Source organism: Dendrobates tinctorius, unplaced genomic scaffold (assembly GCF_039654945.1).
Source record: "Dendrobates tinctorius isolate UK_male_01 unplaced genomic scaffold, ASM3965494v1 ptg000442l, whole genome shotgun sequence".
NCBI classification, from domain to species: domain Eukaryota; kingdom Metazoa; phylum Chordata; class Amphibia; order Anura; family Dendrobatidae; genus Dendrobates; species Dendrobates tinctorius.
The window spans coordinates 405,854-426,766 of NW_027362105.1; the positions used below are offsets into that span (position 1 = coordinate 405,854).

General features: G+C 50.1%; 1 long non-coding RNA gene and 1 other non-coding gene across 2 annotated transcripts; both read right to left on the reverse strand.

Annotated features, from left to right (window-relative positions):
• On the reverse strand, positions 1 to 9,089 carry LOC141077370 (uncharacterized). Its single transcript, XR_012227540.1, has 3 exons — positions 8,147 to 9,089; positions 6,849 to 7,055; positions 1 to 2,965 (listed from the first exon to the last, which is right to left on the reverse strand). It is a non-coding gene; the product is annotated as an uncharacterized lncRNA (long non-coding RNA).
• Positions 9,090 to 10,714: 1,625 nt separating this feature from the next.
• On the reverse strand, positions 10,715 to 10,787 carry TRNAK-UUU (transfer RNA lysine (anticodon UUU)). The gene has a single exon. It is a non-coding gene; the product is annotated as a tRNA-Lys (tRNA).
• Positions 10,788 to 20,913: the final 10,126 nt, after the last annotated feature.

A 20,913-nucleotide genomic window follows, 5' to 3' on the forward strand; every position in this document is an offset into this window, starting at 1 on the left:
CAAGGTGTGATACCTTTATTGGCTAACCAGAGAAATTATATTTGCAAGCAAGCTTTCAGGGCTCAGGCGGCCCCTTCATCAGGCTAGATTACAAGTGAATCACTGAGAAAAGATGGCAACATTTAAATAGGAATTACAACAGGACATGAGATGATGCTAGCTATAGACATGCCAAGGAAATCAAATTAAGGTTTTTGTTACACATGCAGATGAGGACCAAGTGTTCTATTAGAGATCTGAAGACCTTCTTGTGGAGGTGTGAACTGTGTCCATGTAATGAGTCATGACAGCCCAGTCCTATTGTTAGCGATTGGAACATATTTATAAATTTAAACTCCCAAATCTTCCTTTCTCTGTCACTATTAAAAAAAAAATGAAATGAAAAATGACCTTTCAATATTAGGACTTTTAGATCTGCCAAGCTGTGTCCAGGTCTAGAGAAGTGTATCCCTACAGGTGTGTCCAGCTCAGTCTTTATCGTATGTCTGTGCAGATTCATCCTTGTTTGTAGCTTTTGCTTAGTTTCCCCGATGTATGTCCCTGCATTGCACCTTGTACACTGTGTCATGTACACGACATTGAAGGATGGACATGAGAAAGAGTCCATGCTCTTATAGTCCTGATTTGTGTTGGGTATGGGGACTTTATCTGTTGGTGATATGTGGGGGCAGGTCTTGCATTTCTTACTGTTACAGGGACTGTGCCTGTCTCTGAAGGTGATGTGAGGGTACTTCTGACAAGGATATTCCTTAGGTTGGGTGGCTGTTTGTAGGAGAGAAGTGACAGTTCCGGGAATATTGCTTTCAGTCTGTGGTCTCTGTGGAATATGGGTTGGAGGTCTGCGATGTTTTTCTGAGTGATTATTATTATTATTATTATTATTATTTATTGTTATAGCGCCATTTATTCCATGGCGCTTTACATGTGAGGAGGGGTATACATAATAAAAACAAGTACAATAATGTTAACAATACAAGTCATAACTGGTACAGGAGGAGAGAGGACCCTGCCCGCGAAGGCTCACAATCTACAAGGGATGGGTGAGAATACAGTAGGCGAGGGTAGAGCTGGTCGTGCAGCGGTTTGGTCGGTCGGTGGTTACTGCAGGTTGTAGGCTTGTCGGAAGAGGTGGGTCTTCAGGCTCTTTTTGAAGGTTTCGATGGTAGGTGAGAGTCTGATGTGTTGTGGTAGAGAGTTCCAGAGTAGGGGTGATGCGCGAGAGAAATCTTGTATGCGATTGTGGGAAGAGGAGATAAGAGGGGAGTAGAGAAGGAGATCTTGTGAGGATCGGAGGTTGCGTGCAGGAAAGTACCGGGAGACGAGGTCACAGATTTATGGAGGAGACAGGTTGTGGATGGCTTTGTATGTCATGGTTAGGGTTTTGAACTGGAGTCTTTGGGTAATGGGGAGCCAGTGAAGGGATTGACAGAGGGGAGAAGCTGGGGAATAGCAGGGGGACAGGTGGATTAGTCGGGCAGCAGAGTTTAGAATGGATTGGAGGGGTGCGAGAGTGTTTGAGGGGAGGCCACAGAGCAGGAGTTTGCAGTAGTCAAGGCGAGAGATGATGAGGGCATGGACTAGGGTTTTTGCAGATTCTTGGTTGAGGAATGAACGGATTCGTGAAATATTTTTGAGTTGAAGTCGGCAGGAAGTGGAAAGGGCTTGGATATGTGGTTTGAAGGAGAGACCAGCGTCAAGGATTACTCCGAGGCAGCGAGCTTGTGGGACTGGGGAGAGTGGGCAGCCATTTACTGTAATGGATAGGTTCGTTGGGGGGGTCACGTGAGATGGGGGAAAGATGATGAATTCTGTTTTGTCCATGTTAAGTTTCAGAAATCTAGCGGAGAAGAAGGATGTAATAGCAGTCAGACATTGAGGGATTCTGGTTAGTAGGGAGGTGATATCTGGTCCAGAGATGTAGATCTGTGTGTCATCAGCATAGAGGTGATACTGAAAGCCATGAGATTCTATGAGCTGTCCCAAGCCGAAGGTATAGATGGAGAAGAGCAGGGGTCCAAGGACTGAACCTTGCGGGACTCCGACGGATAGGGGGCGAGGTGAGGAGAGAGAGCAGAGGTCTCTGAGGTGAGGAGGTGGTGTGTGAGTGGGAGACGCTGAATGTCCGGTCTGTTAGGTATGATGAGATCCAAGATAGGGCCAAGTCTGTGATGCCAAGAGATGAGAGGGTCTGTAGTAATAGGGAATGGTCCACTGTGTCAAAGGCAGCCGACAGGTCCAGGAGGAGGAGGACAGAGTAGTGTCGCTTGCTCTTGGCGGTTAAGAGGTCATTGGTGACCTTAGTAAGGGCAGATTCAGTGGAGTGGTGTGACCGGAAGCCAGATTGTAAGCGGTCGAAGAGGGAGCAAGAAGAGAGATGGGAGGACAGTTCAAGGTAGACGTGTTGTTCCAGTAGCTTGGAGGCATAGGGGAGAAGTGATATAGGGCGATAGCTGGATACAGAGGATGGGTCAAGAGAGGGCTTTTTGAGGATAGGCGTGATAGTAGTTGTAGTTTTCTATCCTCATTGTCTGAACAGATCTGAATGTACCTTAGAGCTTGACTGTAGGTTCTAGAAAATGGATTTGGGATTTTGAAGAGTTGAGGGTGAGTTTGATGTTTGGGTGGAACTTGTTGCACATGAATTGTGTGACGAAGGTGTTAGGAAGAACAGAGGAAGTGAATTCTGATTGTTTTTATTGCTATGTGGAAAAAGGAAAATTGTCTAACACCGTGAAAAAGACAAAGTGTTGTGGTACAGGAGAGAATTGAGAATGTGATTAACGGAGACGACACTGAGATCGAGGTTAATGTGTCAGGGAAATAGTTAAAAGTGATGATTTGAAAGAAGAGGTCTCCCTGCTAGATGACAATTGTACAAGGAGACCGAGAGTCGCAGACCCCACCTTTTCTTTGTTAAACGCTCACAGTATCTCTTATGAGCCACCGCTGCCAGCCTCAGTCCCCGCTAAAAAAAAAAAAAGGAAAAAAAAAGTTTTCAGAAGTATTTAACCCGTCTGTTCAGCGTACAAAAAAAAAAAAAAAGCAAGCTAGCAGCCAGCAGCTGCTCCAGCCCCCACCATTGTGCCCAGCGAGGCTGCGAGTTCACAGTCCCTTATCAGTATCAGTGTGCCCTTCAGCCCACACAGCAAACTCTGCCCCCCCTCAGACTTCAGCTACTGGGAATCCTGCTCCTCAGCCCCTCCCTGTTAATTCTGGCGATGCGCCAGACTCGAGCACTATCAGAGATTGTCATTCCCCTGCTGTTTTGATCGGAGTAGATGGTAGACCCAATTAATATACTTTTATAAACCCTATTTCTGTGGGACCCTTCCCCGAAGTTACTGCCCAGTTTGTAATCTCTCCCACATGCCCTGTAAATTTACTAGGGAGAGATTTATTATCGCAGTTCCGCTCCTGAATACAATTCCAAGATGATGGTCAGATGGTTTTTTTTTTGTTATATAATCCCTATGTAGATGAAGACAGTGAGAAAATCTGTATTTTGCATGCCCTTCCTACAGTTATGATGGCCCTGATAGGCTCAGATCCACCCCCAATATTGCCTGAGGATCAATGACTCACCCCATACCTCTCAGAGATATTATCTAAACTCCTGTCAAAAGGGCCAAATGATATAGGGAAAATGCCTGTAGAACCAGTAAAAGTGTTTCTCAAACCTGGTGCCTAATCCTCATACTTTTTTGTCCCAAATACCCCAGGATGCTGCTTGGTTTACAGTTATTGATCTTACCAATGCCTTCTTTAGCATTCCGTTATACCCAGACTGCCAGTTTCTATTTGTATTCACTTAACTGTCCATATTAACTGTCGTCCCTGCTATGTCACAAGGGGCACAAAACAGTCCCAACCAGTTCGCAAAAAAATATGAGCAGGTGTCTTTTGCCATTGCTGCCACTGTTAGCCTCCTTAAGCATCTGGCAGCACTGAACTGTCGGGTTTCGGCCTCGAGACTTCAGTTCTGCCTTGGTCAAGTGATATTCTTGGGTCACTGTCTCCTTCAGGGTGCCAGACACCTCACAGAAGAAAGAAAAATAGCTGTCAGCTCCCTTCCTTTCCCAAAAGATGAAACTGGACTCCAGCGTTTTCTTGGACTATGCACTTATTGTTGTCAGTGGATACCGGATGCATCCCGCATAATGCAATCCCTTTACAACGCCTTGAAAGATGGTATAATGAACTATAAGGAAAGATGGCAGTGATGAGGATTATCTCCAATATGATTGTTCCCAACTTTTGACTGAAGAAACAGCTACTCCACCAAATGTCAGTGAGAATCCACTCCCAAATCCTGATCTGGTGATATACACGGACGGTTCAAGATATGCTGATGAGTTTGGTAGATTCCACACGGGATATGCTGCTACCACAGAGGACACTGTAGTGCACGCAGCTGCGCTCCCGCCCTCACAGTCAGCACAAGAAGCAGAACTCCAGGCTCTGCCTACTGCATGTACTTTGGCCAAGAACAGACGGGCTAATATATACACGGACTCACGGTATGCATTTGGTATTGCTCACGATTTTGGGGCTCTATGGGCCAATCGAGGGTTTATTACTACTGCCGGAACCCCAGTGAAAAATGCTGAAGCTGTTAAAGCCCTCATGGACTCGATCAAATTACCTACTCAGGTGGCTATTATCAAAGTTAAGGCGCATGGTCCTAGGACCAGTCCACAGACTGTTGGCAACGCATTTGCAGATATGCAAGCAAAAGCCGCCGCTCTCTTATCCGTTGAACCAACCATACCAACTATGGTGACCACACGCTCTCAGCGTAAACAGTTACAAGAAGCACTGACCCTACGAGAACCTGATGATCTACAACAGACTGAAGTTTTCTGTCGGACCCTGCGAGACCGCTTAATGACAATGCAGAGAATGTCTCCAAAGGAAGAGGTGAAGCAATGGAAGACTGATGGAGCACGTATGGATAATGGTCTCTGGAAAAAGGATCAACTTGTGTGTCTCCCTAAGCGGATGTACCCGGCTATTGCCACATGGGCACATGGACCTACATATCGAGGAAAGAATCAGGCCCTCGCACTGGTGCAAAAATTCTACTGGGCCCCGGTTCTCCAGTTGGCCGGAAGCATTCCCTGTTACCAACATGACTGCAAAGACCACAGCGAAGAAACTGGTGATGGAAGTCATATGCAGATATGGGTTTCCAGAAGTTGTTGAAAGTGACCAAGGCCCGGCCTTTTCTTCACATGTGTACCAAGAAGTTCTGACAATGCTTGCATCCACTGTAGCCCTCCATACTCCGTACCACCCACAATCCAGTGGGAAAGTTGAGAGGTTGAATGGCACACTGAGGGGACAATTGACCAAAATGATGCAGGAGACTACGGCTCCATGGCCAGAGCGCCTACCCATTGTACTATACCACATTCGTACTACCCCTATTACAAAATATGGCCTGTCCCCATATGAGATATTGTTTGGTGCTAGGCCCCAGTTGCAAATTTCCAGCCTCAGCAGTTATCAGAAGAGACTGACCGTGTTGTTCAATATGTTATTCTGCTTAGTAAAAATCTTGCTAACACCTATGTTCTAGTTTTCTTTTCCTTTCCAGATTCAGCAGAAACCGATACCTGTTATAACCTGAAGCCTGGTGATTTGGTAGTCGTGAAAAGGCATGTCAGGAAGCACGGACTAGAACCCTTGTATGAAGGTCCCTATCAAGTTCTCCTCATCACCCAACAAGCCAATAGCAAATGAAGGGGCATAATGTTTTGGTTTTCCGCATTTTTCATATTATTATTGGTAGAAGTTAAAAGTTAAAGTTAGAAGATATTCAATGACTCAGAGATTAATACGATAAAGACAATGATCGTAATAAGGACAGTTGGTTGTTCAGACACCTTCTCCTTTTTCAATTCAGCCAATTGATTTAGGGGAATTGGGGGCTGAATAGCTGGGATCTTACAAAGCTTGTTACACATTGCTGCCTGTATCCTTGTTGTATATGTGATACTAAAACTTGTTCTTTGGTGTATTTCTGTATGTATTAGGAAATTCTACACTAAGCCAGCTAATGATGATACCAAAGGTGTCGTTGCCTCTGCTTTTCTCTACACCGATCTCAAAAGGCTACTTGATGAAGATGTTGAAGCCAAGCGCATGGCTACCTACAAAAGATCTCCACCACCGTCATCAAAAATTGTTATTCGTGAACTGCAGTATACAGGGGGGACGGGTGCGCCGCGACAGCCATGACTGGTAACACGGCATCAGTCATGTGAAGACCAGTACCCCTCAAGCTGTTAGCTTGGGATAGCACCTCTGATGCTGCATATGTGTTAAAAAAATTTATCTAGGGGGGAATGTGAAGGGTTAATACTAAAATCAGAGCTTAAGTTTCACTTCTCCATTTCTTTGTAAGGTTTCGTTTCTTAGTTTTGTTGTTGTAAGATAAATTTTTATAATTGGCATGGCCTGTCATGAAACCAGACTGTTTCCATCAGGTGCAAGATAAGGGGCTCGGGGGGGGAGTGTATTGCTCTGAATATGCCATTATACTACTTTCTATTTGGATATATATGTAGTTTCCGGTTTTCTTGCAATATTATTGGCTTATAAAGTGAAATGATGCTATTGGTACTTGAGAACCTTGCATAATTAAGCAAAAGATTATAAAAGATGTGACTAAAATAAAGGGGCTTAGTGATCTGCCTCGATCCTCCCGTACAGAGACCCCGTCTCCGTGTGGTCATTTGAGTTGCTAGCAACACTGGATTAATTTGGAAATCACTGGCTCAACCGTGAAGGGTTAATTTAACTCTCTCCTTATCATGGTGACCCCCAAGCATGGGCATTTTCCTTACCAGCTGACTCTGCTACATTTCATAGTTGAACTAAGCCCGCATGACAGCTGGTTCTCAGCAGTTCCTCAGCCTTCTTGTACCTTCTGCTACTTTTCTCAAGTTCGAGCTTGTGGAAATGGTTTTTGGTTCTCACTCTGGATCTCCCTGACGACGACCCTGAAGATGACGACCCTGAAGACCACACTGAAGAAGACCAAAAAGATGACCCTGAAGAAGATGACCAAGAGGACAAAGAACATGAAGACAACCACCATGATGCAGAACAACAAGAGACAGATGACCAAGAAGCAGAAAAACCAAAAGCAGAAGAACATTAAGCATAAGACTAAAAATCAGAGTAAATGATATTATCTAAATTATAAGCAGAAGACGACTAAGCAGTGTATGGGGGTGAGTCCGTTCCTCCTCGTGGTGCCCCTGGAAAATGCCTGCTGCTGCAGGGCAAATTGAACGCGGACAAATCCTGTTGTAAATCTTTTGTGACAGGCAGAATGGAAGGTGTAATCTTCAAACTTTTATAGATAACAACTACAGGAATGCCTGTCACAAATAAGAATATGATGAAGGAGAAGAATAGGAAGAAGATGAAGTAGAATATGAAAAAGAATAATAGTTGAATAAGAAGAATATGAAGAATGTAAAAAAAAAGAATAATAGGAAGAAGGTGAAGAAGATGAATAAGGTGAAGAAGAAGTTGATGAAAAAGATGATGCTGCTGCTGAAGATGATGAAGGAGAAAGTGTGGGAGAAGTAAAAAAGAAGGTGAAGAGCATGGAAGTAGTGAAACATATATATCTGACAAAATATAAAAAAGGTTAACATAGTCAATATCTTTGTAACTCCGAACGTCTTTAAAAAATTTTTTTATTCCTGCTATTCCATTTGATTGGGCCAAACCTCTATGGCTTTAATGTCTCCTCCACCTCCCACAATACGTTCTACATTAATATTAGTTGTTTTTCTTCATGTAGAATTAACCTACAAGGAAAGAAAGTGTTTTTTTTAATTCCGATATTTCTATCCCATTGACTTGAATGGGACTTCCGGGATCGGAATCGGCGATACCCGATACTTTTTGGATATCGGCCGATCCAATCTGATCCGATATTTTTCTATATCCGATGGTATCGCTCAACACTACCGGTGGCTCTGGCTGATGGGATGATATGGGATATTAGGGGTGGTAGTGTAGGGGTGGCGAGGGAAGGTAATTTAGGTGGTGGTGCTGATGCTGATAGGCAGGGAAGGTGTGCTGTGCTTAGGTGGTGCTGATCCAACAGGCTGGGGGGGTGACCCACCTCTTGACGCAGACAGACTGGAGATTGAGACAGGAAAGCGTATTCAACAGGTCCGTATTCTATTCACTAACTTCCTTGACGACTTCCACAAACCATGACAGGACTTTTGGGTATTAAATCTCACACAGACCCGGGTACCTTTGCTTTCTCTGTGTGTCACCGTCGTGGTGTCCCCTGTGGTTCTCTTCGCTGTGGCAACCCTAGGCACCTTCACCACAGCGCTTCACCGCCCAGAGTACACCGTTGCCCTCACCCTCAGGGTGTCACTGTCTGCTGCCTCCGTCTATTTTGTCACCCCCCGTGACCGTCTTCACTGTCAGGCTCTATCTGAGGGCTTTCTGCTGCCTTTCACTAAACAGCAGACCCTACTTTCTTGTGAGCTCCTCTGTCTGACTGAAACTTCTAGAAGCTTACCTCAGTCTTTATACTCACAGCCTAGGTAGCCCCACCCACTGTCACCTGACAGTCACCTCTTACCAATGAGAGTGACATCGACCTCTGGCAGTTACATAACCTCTCTCATGGCAGTTATACAACTACCCTTTACAAGCTCCCCACTGCCCTCTAATGGTCACTCTCAATATGGCACCCTCTTTCTTGATCTGAGTGCCTCTGTCAGGTCAACCTCCCCTCAGTAGTCTGGTGGCTCTGGCTGACGGGACAATGTGGCATATTAGGGGTAGAAGTCCGGTGGCTCTGGCTGACGGGACAATGTGGCATATTAGGGGTAGTAGTCCGGTGACTCTGGCTGACGGGATGATGCGGGATATTAGGGGTAGTAGTCCGGTGGCTCTGACTGACGGGATGATGTCGGATATTAGGGGTAGTAGTCCGGTGGCTCTGGCTGACGGGACAATGTGGGATATTAGGGGTAGAAGTCCGGTGGCTCTGGCTGACGGGATGATGTGGGATATTAGGGGTAGTAGTCCGGTGGCTCTGACTGACGGGATGATGTGGGATATTAGGGGTAGTAGTCCGGTGGCTCTGGCTGACGGGACAATGTGGGATATTAGGGGTAGAAGTCCGGTGGCTCTGGCTGACGGGACAATGTGGGATATTAGGGGTAGTAGTCCGGTGGCTCTGACTGACGGGATGATGTCGGATATTAGGGGTAGTAGTCCGGTGGCTCTGACTGACGGGATGATGTCGGATATTAGGGGTAGTAGTCCGGTGGCTCTGGCTGACGGGATGATGTGGGATATTAGGGGTAGTAGTCCGGTGGCTCTGACTGACGGGATGATGTCGGATATTAGGGGTAGTAGTCCGGTGGCTCTGGCTGACGGGATGATGCGGGATATTAGGGGTAGTAGTCCGGTGGCTCTGACTGACGGGATGATGTCGGATATTAGGGGTAGTAGTCCGGTGGCTCTGGCTGACGGGACAATGTGGGATATTAGGGGTAGAAGTCCGGTGGCTCTGGCTGACGGGACAATGTGGGATATTAGGGGTAGTAGTCCGGTGGCTCTGACTGACGGGATGATGTGGGATATTAGGGGTAGTAGTCCGGTGGCTCTGGCTGACGGGATGATGTGGGATATTAGGGGTAGTAGTCCGGTGGCTCTGGCTGACGGGACAATGTGGGATATTAGGGGTAGAAGTCCGGTGGCTCTGGCTGACGGGACAATGTGGGATATTAGGGGTAGTAGTCCGGTGGCTCTGACTGACGGGATGATGTGGGATATTAGGTGTAGTAGTCCGGTGGCTCTGACTGACGGGATGATGTGGGATATTAGGGGTAGTAGTCCGGTGGCTCTGACTGACGGGATGATGTCGGATATTAGGGGTAGTAGTCCGGTGGCTCTGGCTGACGGGATGATGCGGGATATTAGGGGTAGTAGTCCGGTGGCTCTGACTGACGGGATGATGTGGGATATTAGTGGTAGTAGTCCGCTGCTCTGGCTGACGGGATGATGTGGGATATTAGGGGTAGTAGTCCGGTGGCTCTGGCCGACGGGATGATGTCGGATATTAGGGATAGTAGTCCGGTGGCTCTGGCCGACGGGATGATGTGGGATATTAGGGGTAGTAGTCCGGTGGCTCTGGCCGACGGGATGATGTGGGATATTAGGGCTAGTAGTCCGGTGGCTCTGGCTGACGGGATGATGTGGGATATTAGGGGTAGTAGTCCGGTGGCTCTGGCCGACGGGATGATGTGGGATATTAGGGGTAGTATAGAATCATAGAATCATAGAATCGTAGAGTTGGAAGGGACCTCCTGGGCCATCTGGTCCAACCCCCTGCTCAAAGCAGGATTCGCTAAATCATCCCAGTTAGATGTCTGTCCAGCCTCTGTTTGAAGACTTCCATTGAAGGAGAACTCACCACTTCTCGTGGCAGCCTGTTCCACTCATTGATCACTCTAACTGTCAAAAAGTTTTTTCTAATATCTAATCTGTGTCTCCTCCCATTCAGCTTCATCCCATTGCTTCTAGTCTTTCCTTGTGCAAATGAGAATAAAGTTGATCCTTCTACAATGTGACAGCCCTTTAGATATTTGTAGACAGCTATTAAGTCTCCTCTCAGTCTTCTCTTTTGCAAACTAAACATTCCCAAATCCTGCGAAGCTTACGCCCGAACAGGGACTTGAACCCTGGACCCTCAGATTAAAAGTGTGATGCTCTACTGACTGAGCTATCCGGGCTCTCTTAGTAGTCCGGTGGCTCTGGCTGACGGGATGATGTGGGATATTAGGGGTAGTAGTCCGGTGGCTCTGGCTGATGGGATGATGTGGGATATTAGGGGTAGTAGTCCGGTGGCTCTGGCTGATGGGATGATGTGTGATATTAGGGGTAGTAGTCCGGTGGCTCTGGCTGATGGGATGATGTGGGATATTAGGGGTAGTAGTCCGGTGGCTCTGGCTGATGGGATGATGTGTGATATTAGGGGTAGTAGTCTGATGGCTCTGGCTGACGGGATGATGTGGGATATTAGGGGTAGTAGTCCGGTGGCTCTGGCTGACGGGATGATGTGGGATATTAGTGGTAGTAGTCCGGTGGCTCTGGCTGACGGGACGATGTGGGATATTAGGGGTAGTAGTCCGGTGTATCTGGCTGACGGGATGATGTGGGATATTAGGGATAGTAGTCCGGTGGCTCTGGCTGACGGGATGATGTGGGATATTAGGGGTAGTAGTCCGGTGGCTCTGGCTGATGGGATGATGTGGGATATTAGGGGTAGTAGTCCGGTGGCTCTGGCTGATGGGATGATGTGGGATATTAGGGGTAGTAGTCCGGTGGCTCTGGCTGATGGGATGATGTGTGATATTAGGGGTAGTAGTCCGGTGGCTCTGGCTGATGGGATGATGTGGGATATTAGGGATAGTAGTCCGGTGGCTCTGGCTGACGGGATGATGTGGGATATTAGGGGTAGTAGTCCGGTGGCTCTGGCTGATGGGATGATGTGGGATATTAGGGGTAGTAGTCCGGTGGCTCTGGCTGACGGGATGATGTGGGATATTAGGGGTAGTAGTCCGGTGGCTCTGGCTGATGGGATGATGTGTGATATTAGGGGTAGTAGTCCGGTGGCTCTGGCTGATGGGATGATGTGGGATATTAGGGGTAGTAGTCCGGTGGCTCTGGCTGACGGGATGATGTGGGATATTCGTGGTAGTAGTCCGGTGGCTCTGGCTGACGGGACGATGTGGGATATTAGGGGTAGTAGTCCGGTGGCTCTGGCTGACGGGATGATGTGGGATATTAGGGGTAGTAGTCCGGTGGCTCTGGCTGAAAGGATGATGTGTGATATTAGGGGTAGTAGTCCGGTGGCTCTGGCTGACGGGATGATGTGGGATATTCGTGGTAGTAGTCCGGTGGCTCTGGCTGACGGGACGATGTGGGATATTAGGGGTAGTAGTCCGGTGGCTCTGGCTGATGGGATGATGTGGGATATTAGGGGTAGTAGTCCGGTAGCTCTGGCTGATGGGATGATGTGGGATATTAGGGGTAGTAGTCCGGTGGCTCTGGCTGATGGGATGATGTGTGATATTAGGGGTAGTAGTCCGGTGGCTCTGGCTGACGGGACGATGTGGGATATTAGGGGTAGTAGTCCGGTGGCTCTGGCTGATGGGATGATGTGGGATATTAGGGGTAGTAGTCCGGTGGCTCTGGGTGACGGGATGATGTGGGATATTAGGGGTAGTAGTCCGGTGGCTCTTGCTGACGGGATGATGTGGGATATTAGGGGTAGTAGTCCGTTGGCTCTGGCTGACGGGACGATGTGGGATATTAGGGGTAGTAGTCCGGTGGCTCTGGCTGATGGGATGATGTGGGATATTAGGGGTAGTAGTCCGGTAGCTCTGGCTGATGGGATGATGTGGGATATTAGGGGTAGTAGTCCGGTGGCTCTGGCTGACAGGATGATGTGGGATATTAGTGGTAGTAGTCCGGTGGCTCTGGCTGACGGGACGATGTGGGATATTAGGGGTAGTAGTCCGGTGGCTCTGGCTGATGGGATGATGTGGGATATTAGGGGTAGTAGTCCGGTAGCTCTGGCTGATGGGATGATGTGGGATATTAGGGGTAGTAGTCCGGTGGCTCTGGCTGATGGGATGATGTGTGATATTAGGGGTAGTAGTCCGGTGGCTCTGGCTGACGGGATGATGTGGGATATTAGTGGTAGTAGTCCGGTGGCTCTGGCTGACGGGACGATGTGGGATATTAGGGGTAGTAGTCCGGTGGCTCTGGCTGATGGGATGATGTGGGATATTAGGGGTAGTAGTCCGGTGGCTCTGGCTGACGGGATGATGTGGGATATTAGGGGTAGTAGTCCGGTGGCTCTGGCTGACGGGATGATGTGGGATATTAGGGGTAGTAGTCCGGTGGCTCTGGCTGACGGGATGATGTGGGATATTAGGGGTAGTGGTCCGGTGGCTCTGGCTGACGGGATGATGTGGGATATTAGGGGTAGTAGTCCGGTGCCTCTGACTGACTGGATGATGTGGGATATTAGGAGGAGTAGTCCGGTGGCTCTGGCTGATGGGATGATGTGGGATATTAGGGGTAGTAGTCCGGTGGCTCTGGCTGACGGGATGATGTGGGATATTAGGGGTAGTAGTCCGGTGGCTCTGGCTGACGGGATGATGTGGGATATTAGGGGTAGTAGTCCGGTGGCTCTGGCTGACGGGACGATGTGGGATATTAGTGGTAGTAGTCCGGGGCTCTGACTGACGGGACGATGTGGGATATTAGGGGTAGTAGTCCGGTGGCTCTGGCTGACGGGATGATGTGTGATATTAGGGGTAGTAGTCCGGTGGCTCTGGCTGATGGGACGATGTGGGATATTAGGGTTAGTAGTCCGGTGGCTCTGGCTGACGGGATGATGTGTGATATTAGGGGTAGTAGTCCGGTGGCTCTGGCTGACTGGATGATGTGGGATATTAGGGATAGTAGTCCGGTGGCTCTGGCTGACGGGATGATGTGGGATATTAGGGGTAGTAGTCCGGTGGCTCTGGCTGACGGGATGATATGGGATATTAGGAGTAGTAGTCCGGTGGCTCTGGCTGACGGGATGATGTGGGATATTAGGAGTAGTAGTCCGGTGGCTCTCGCTGCTGGGGTGATGTGGGATATTAGGGATAGTAGTCCGGTGTATCTGGCTGACGGGATGATGAGGGATATTAGGGGTAGTAGTCCGGTGTATCTGGCTGACGGGATGATGTGGGATATTAGGGGTAGTAGTCCGGTGGCTCTGGCTGACGGGATGATGTGGGATATTAGGGGTAGTAGTCTGGTGGCTCTGGCTGACGGGATGATGTGGGATATTAGTGGTAGTAGTCCGGTGGCTCTGGGTGACGGGATGATGTGGGATATTAGGGGTAGTAGTCCGGTGGCTCTGGCTGACGGGATGATGTGGGATATTAGGGGTAGTAGTCCGGTGCCTCTGGCTGATGGGATGATGTGGGATATTAGGGATAGTAGTCCGGTGGCTCTGGCTGACGGGATGATGTGGGATATTAGGGATAGTAGTCCGGTGGCTCTGGCTGACGGGACGATGTGGGATATTAGGGCTAGTAGTCCGGTGGCTCTGGCTGACGGGACGATGTGGGATATTAGAGGTAGTAGTCCGGTGGCTCTGGCTGATGGGATGATGTGGGATATTAGGGATAGTAGTCCGGTGGCTCTGGCTGATGGGATGATGTGGGATATTAGGGATAGTAGTCCGGTGGCTCTGGCTGACGGGACGATGTGGGATATTAGGGATAGTAGTCCGGTGGCTCTGGCTGACGGGATGATGTGGGATATTAGGGATAGTAGTCCGGTGGCTCTGGCTGACGGGATGATGTGGGATATTAGGCATAGTAGTCCGGTGGCTCTTGCTGACGGGATGATGTGGGATATTAGGGATAGTAGTCCGGTGGCTCTGGCTGACGGGATGATGTGGGATATTAGGGATAGTAGTCCGGTGGCTCTGGCTGATGGGACGATGTGGGATATTAGGGGTAATAGTCCGGTGGCTCTGGCTGACAGGATGATGTGGGATATTAGGGGTAGTAGTCCGGTGGCTCTGGCTGACAGGATGATGTGGGATATTAGGGGTAGTAGTCCGGTGGCTCTGGCTGACGGGATGATGTGGGATATTAGTGGTAGTAGTCCGGTGGCTCTTGCTGACGGGATGATGTGGAATATTAGGGGTAGTAGTCCGGTGGCTCTGGCTGATGGGATGATATGGGATATTAGGGGTAATAGTCCGGTGGCTCTGGCTGACGGGATGATGTGGGATATTAGGGGTAGTAGTCCGGTGGCTCTGGCTGACAGGATGATGTGGGATATTAGGGGTAGTAGTCCGGTGGCTCTGGCTGACGGGATGATGTGGGATATTAGGGGTAGTAGTCCGGTGGCTCTGGCTGACGGGATGATGTGGGATATTAGGGATAGTAGTCCGGTGGCTCTTGCTGACGGGATGATGTGGGATATTAGGGGTAGTAGTCCGGTGGCTCTGGCTGACAGGATGATGTGGGATATTAGGGATAGTAGTCCGGTGGCTCTTGCTGACGGGATGATGTTGGATATTAGGGGTAGTAGTCCGGTGGCTCTGGCTGACGGGATGATGTGGGATATTAGGGATAGTAGTCCGGTGGCTCTTGCTGACGGGATGATGTGGGATATTAGGGGTAGTAGTCCGGTGGCTCTGGCTGACGGGATGATGTGGGATATTAGGGATAGTAGTCCGGTGGCTCTTGCTGACGGGATGATGTGGGATATTAGGGGTAGTAGTCCGGTGGCTCTGGCTGACGGGATGATGTGGGATATTAGGGATAGTAGTCCGGTGGCTCTTGCTGACGGGATGATGTGGGATATTAGGGGTAGTAGTCCGGTGGCTCTGGCTGACGGGATGATGTGGGATATTAGGGATAGTAGTCCGGTGGCTCTGGCTGATGGGATGATGTGGGATATTAGGGATAGTAGTCCGGTGGCTCTTGCTGACGGGATGATGTGGGATATTAGGGATAGTAGTCCGGTGGCTCTTGCTGACGGGATGATGTGGGATATTAGGGGTAGTAGTCCGGTGGCTCTGGCTGACGGGATGATGTGGGATATTAGGGGTAATAGTCCGGTGGCTCTGGCTGATGGGATGATGTGGGATATTAGGGGTAATAGTCCGGTGCCTCTGGCTGATGGGATGATGTGGGATATTAGGGGTAGTAGTCCTGTGGCTCTGGCTGACGGGATGATGTGGGATACTAGGGGTAATAGTCCGGTGCCTCTGGCTGACAGGATGATGTGGGATATTAGGGGTAGTAGTCCGGTGGCTCTTGCTGACGGGATGATGTGGGATATTAGGGGTAATAGTCCGGTGGCTCTGGCTGATGGGATGATGTGGGATATTAGGGATAGTAGTCCGGTGGCTCTGGCTGACGGGATGATGTGGGATATTAGGGGTAGTAGTCCGGTGGCTCTTGCTGACGGGATGATATGGGATATTAGGAGTAGTAGTCCGGTGGCTCTGGCTGACGGGATGATGTGGGATATTAGGAGTAGTAGTCCGGTGGCTCTCGCTGCTGGGGTGATGTGGGATATTAGGGATAGTAGTCCGGTGTATCTGGCTGACGGGATGATGAGGGATATTAGGGGTAGTAGTCCGGTGTATCTGGCTGACGGGATGATGTGGGATATTAGGGGTAGTAGTCCGGTGGCTCTGGCTGACGGGATGATGTGGGATATTAGGGGTAGTAGTCTGGTGGCTCTGGCTGACGGGATGATGTGGGATATTAGGGGTAGTAGTCCGGTGGCTCTGGGTGACGGGATGATGTGGGATATTAGGGGTAGTAGTCCGGTGCCTCTGGCTGATGGGATGATGTGGGATATTAGGGATAGTAGTCCGGTGGCTCTGGCTGACGGGATGATATGGGATATTAGGAGTAGTAGTCCGGTGGCTCTGGCTGACGGGATGATGTGGGATATTAGGAGTAGTAGTCCGGTGGCTCTCGCTGCTGGGGTGATGTGGGATATTAGGGATAGTAGTCCGGTGTATCTGGCTGACGGGATGATGAGGGATATTAGGGGTAGTAGTCCGGTGTATCTGGCTGACGGGATGATGTGGGATATTAGGGGTAGTAGTCCGGTGGCTCTGGCTGATGGGATGATGTGGGATATTAGGGATAGTAGTCCGGTGGCTCTGGCTGACGGGATGATGTGGGATATTAGGGGTAGTAGTCCGGTGGCTCTTGCTGACGGGATGATATGGGATATTAGGAGTAGTAGTCCGGTGGCTCTGGCTGACGGGATGATGTGGGATATTAGGAGTAGTAGTCCGGTGGCTCTCGCTGCTGGGGTGATGTGGGATATTAGGGATAGTAGTCCGGTGTATCTGGCTGACGGGATGATGAGGGATATTAGGGGTAGTAGTCCGGTGTATCTGGCTGACGGGATGATGTGGGATATTAGGGGTAGTAGTCCGGTGGCTCTGGCTGACGGGATGATGTGGGATATTAGGGGTAGTAGTCTGGTGGCTCTGGCTGACGGGATGATGTGGGATATTAGGGGTAGTAGTCCGGTGGCTCTGGCTGACGGGATGATGTGGGATATTAGGGGTAGTAGTCCGGTGCCTCTGGCTGATGGGATGATGTGGGATATTAGGGATAGTAGTCCGGTGGCTCTGGCTGACGGGATGATGTGGGATATTAGGGATAGTAGTCCGGTGGCTCTGGCTGACGGGACGATGTGGGATATTAGGGCTAGTAGTCCGGTGGCTCTGGCTGACGGGACGATGTGGGATATTAGAGGTAGTAGTCCGGTGGCTCTGGCTGATGGGATGATGTGGGATATTAGGGATAGTAGTCCGGTGGCTCTGGCTGATGGGATGATGTGGGATATTAGGGATAGTAGTCCGGTGGCTCTGGCTGACGGGACGATGTGGGATATTAGGGATAGTAGTCCGGTGGCTCTGGCTGACGGGATGATGTGGGATATTAGGGATAGTAGTCCGGTGGCTCTGGCTGACGGGATGATGTGGGATATTAGGCATAGTAGTCCGGTGGCTCTTGCTGACGGGATGATGTGGGATATTAGTGGTAGTAGTCCGGTGGCTCTTGCTGACGGGATGATGTGGGATATTAGGGATAGTAGTCCGGTGGCTCTGGCTGACGGGACGATGTGGGATATTAGGGATAGTAGTCCGGTGGCTCTGGCTGACGGGATGATGTGGGATATTAGGGATAGTAGTCCGGTGGCTCTGGCTGACGGGATGATGTGGGATATTAGGCATAGTAGTCCGGTGGCTCTTGCTGACGGGATGATGTGGGATATTAGGGATAGTAGTCCGGTGGCTCTGGCTGACGGGATGATGTGGGATATTAGGGATAGTAGTCCGGTGGCTCTGGCTGATGGGACGATGTGGGATATTAAGGGTAATAGTCCGGTGGCTCTGGCTGACAGGATGATGTGGGATATTAGGGGTAGTAGTCCGGTGGCTCTGGCTGACAGGATGATGTGGGATATTAGGGGTAGTAGTCCGGTGGCTCTGGCTGACGGGATGATGTGGGATATTAGTGGTAGTAGTCCGGTGGCTCTTGCTGACGGGATGATGTGGGATATTAGGGGTAGTAGTCCGGTGGCTCTGGCTGATGGGATGATATGGGATATTAGGGGTAATAGTCCGGTGGCTCTGGCTGACGGGATGATGTGGGATATTAGGGGTAGTAGTCCGGTGGCTCTGGCTGACAGGATGATGTGGGATATTAGGGGTAGTAGTCCGGTGGCTCTGGCTGACGGGATGATGTGGGATATTAGGGGTAGTAGTCCGGTGGCTCTGGCTGACGGGATGATGTGGGATATTAGGGATAGTAGTCCGGTGGCTCTTGCTGACGGGATGATGTGGGATATTAGGGGTAGTAGTCCGGTGGCTCTGGCTGACGGGATGATGTGGGATATTAGGGGTAGTAGTCCGGTGGCTCTGGCTGACGGGATGATGTGGGATATTAGGGGTAGTAGTCCGGTGGCTCTGGCTGACGGGATGATGTGGGATATTAGGGATAGTAGTCCGGTGGCTCTTGCTGACGGGATGATGTGGGATATTAGGGGTAGTAGTCCGGTGGCTCTGGCTGACGGGATGATGTGGGATATTAGGGATAGTAGTCCGGTGGCTCTTGCTGACGGGATGATGTGGGATATTAGGGGTAGTAGTCCGGTGGCTCTGGCTGACGGGATGATGTGGGATATTAGGGATAGTAGTCCGGTGGCTCTTGCTGACGGGATGATGTGGGATATTAGGGGTAGTAGTCCGGTGGCTCTGGCTGACGGGATGATGTGGGATATTAGGGATAGTAGTCCGGTGGCTCTTGCTGACGGGATGATGTGGGATATTAGGGGTAGTAGTCCGGTGGCTCTGGCTGACGGGATGATGTGGGATATTAGGGATAGTAGTCCGGTGGCTCTGGCTGATGGGATGATGTGGGATATTAGGGATAGTAGTCCGGTGGCTCTTGCTGACGGGATGATGTGGGATATTAGGGATAGTAGTCCGGTGGCTCTTGCTGACGGGATGATGTGGGATATTAGGGGTAGTAGTCCGGTGGCTCTGGCTGACGGGATGATGTGGGATATTAGGGGTAATAGTCCGGTGGCTCTGGCTGATGGGATGATGTGGGATATTAGGGGTAATAGTCCGGTGCCTCTGGCTGATGGGATGATGTGGGATATTAGGGGTAGTAGTCCTGTGGCTCTGGCTGACGGGATGATGTGGGATACTAGGGGTAATAGTCCGGTGCCTCTGGCTGACAGGATGATGTGGGATATTAGGGATAGTAGTCCGGTGGCTCTTGCTGACGGGATGATGTGGGATATTAGGGGTAATAGTCCGGTGGCTCTGGCTGATGGGATGATGTGGGATATTAGGGGTAATAGTCCGGTGCCTCTGGCTGATGGGATGATGTGGGATATTAGGGGTAGTAGTCCTGTGGCTCTGGCTGACGGGATGATGTGGGATACTAGGGGTAATAGTCCGGTGCCTCTGGCTGACAGGATGATGTGGGATATTAGGGATAGTAGTCCGGTGGCTCTTGCTGACGGGATGATGTGGGATATTAGAGGTAGTAGTCCGGTGGCTCTGGCTGACGGGATGATGTGGGATACTAGGGGTAATAGTCCGGTGCCTCTGGCTGACAGGATGATGTGGGATATTAGGGGTAGTAGTCCGGTGGCTCTGGCTGACGGGATGATGTGGGATATTAGGGGTAGTAGTCCGGTGGCTCTGGCTGATGGGATGATGTGGGATATTAGGGGTAATAGTCCGGTGCCTCTGGCTGATGGGATGATGTGGGATATTAGGGGTAGTAGTCCTGTGGCTCTGGCTGACGGGATGATGTGGGATACTAGGGGTAATAGTCCGGTGCCTCTGGCTGACAGGATGATGTGGGATATTAGGGATAGTAGTCCGGTGGCTCTTGCTGACGGGATGATGTGGGATATTAGAGGTAGTAGTCCGGTGGCTCTGGCTGACGGGATGATGTGGGATATTAGGGGTAGTAGTCCGGTAGCTCTGGCTGACGGGATGATGTGGGATATTAGGGGTAGTAGTCCGGTGGCTCTTGCTGACGGGATGATGTGGGATATTAGGGATAGTAGTCCGGTGGCTCTTGCTGACGGGATGATGTGGGATATTAGGGGTAGTAGTCCGGTGGCTCTTGCTGACGGGATGATGTGGGATATTAGGGATAGTAGTCCGGTGGCTCTTGCTGACGGGATGATGTGGGATATTAGGGATAGTAGTCCGGTGGCTCTTGCTGACGGGATGATGTGGGATATTAGGGATAGTAGTCCGGTGGCTCTTGCTGACGGGATGATGTGGGATATTAGGGATAGTAGTCCGGTGGCTCTGGCTGACGGGATGATGTGGGATATTAGGGGTAGTAGTCCGGTGGCTCTGGCTGACGGGATGATGTGGGATATTAGGGGTAGTAGTCCGGTGGCTCTGGCTGACGGGATGATGTGGGATATTAGGGATAGTAGTCCGGTGGCTCTGGCTGACGGGATGATGTGGGATATTAGGGGTAATAGTCCGGTGGCTCTGGCTGATGGGATGATGTGGGATATTAGGGGTAATAGTCCGGTGCCTCTGGCTGATGGGATGATGTGGGATATTAGGGGTAGTAGTCCGGTGCCTCTGGCTGATGGGATGATGTGGGATATTAGGGGTAGTAGTCCGGTGGCTCTGGCTGGTGGGATGATGTGGGATATTAGGGGTAATAGTCCGGTGCCTCTGGCTGATGGGATGATGTGGGATATTAGGGGTAGTAGTCCGGTGCCTCTGGCTGATGGGATGATGTGGGATAT